This window comes from Bombus impatiens, unplaced genomic scaffold (assembly GCF_000188095.3).
Source record: "Bombus impatiens unplaced genomic scaffold, BIMP_2.2 scf_2984, whole genome shotgun sequence".
Classification (NCBI taxonomy): domain Eukaryota; kingdom Metazoa; phylum Arthropoda; class Insecta; order Hymenoptera; family Apidae; genus Bombus; species Bombus impatiens.
Window position 1 is genome coordinate 1 of NT_179403.1, and position 1,042 is coordinate 1,042.

A 1,042-nucleotide genomic window follows, 5' to 3' on the forward strand; every position below is an offset into this window, starting at 1 on the left:
ATTTTGCTTTCGCTTTTCTTTTTTCTCTAATTTTTTCGAGAATGTCTAGTGGAACTGTTTTTGTTTGTCTCTTGGTTGTTTCAGGTATAGTGGTTGCCCTTGCTGCTTCTTGGATAGTTTCTGTGAGTGTTGTTACTGCTTGATCGATGTGTGCAGGTGTTTTCAGTGGGTTGTTGCAGCTGATTTTGCTCTCTACAATTTATTTGAATATGTGCCATTTGGGGGTTTTATTGCATAGCTTCTCTGTGCTGCTGTAAAGTATTGGTTTGCTTCTGTATGTAATTATTATGGGCGCATGGTCGGAGGTAAGCTCGAGGCTGGGTGCTATGTTTAGTTTATTTGCGTTTAGTCCCTTCGTAACTGCAAAGCCTAGCAGGTCAGGTATTTTGCTCAAGTCTGCCGGCCAGTATGTCGGTCTTCCTGTGGATAGTATATTCAGGTTATTATTTCTAATGTATTTTTCCACGGTTCTGCCTCGAGGTGTGCTGATTCTTGATCCCCATAGTGTGTGCTTTGAGTTATAGTCTCCAGCTGCAATATACTTGTCACCTAAGTGTCGAAAGTACTCTTCCCACATTTGTGTTGTCATTTTGTGTCGCGGTGGTACATATACTGCTGACAACGGTTTCTTTCTTCTCTCGCAGTGCGCTGAAGGAGTTTCGGAGTGTGATTTCTTGTAGCCATTGTTTTTTTTCTGCTTCTATATGTTTCCTAACGTTTGTGTTTGGTGCTATTTTCCATTTTTTGTTATAACTTGCCACCTTCCAGCTTTCATCCTGGTAGGTTAGTTCGATACTGGTTTTATTCTCTTCAATCTTTTCTATTGGTTCCATTTCAACTTCGTTTGTAGCTGAGCATTCCTGTTCTTCGTTTATTAATTGGCTTGGATTTGAAATGTTTGTTGTTTTGTTTATGTAGTATGTTTCGTCTTTACTAATTATTTTTATCAGTGGAATGTGACTTTGCATTTTAGATGTGATAATAGTCTTTTTAGTAGAAGACACGGATTTCCACCATTTGGCGATGAGCGTTGACGTTCGTA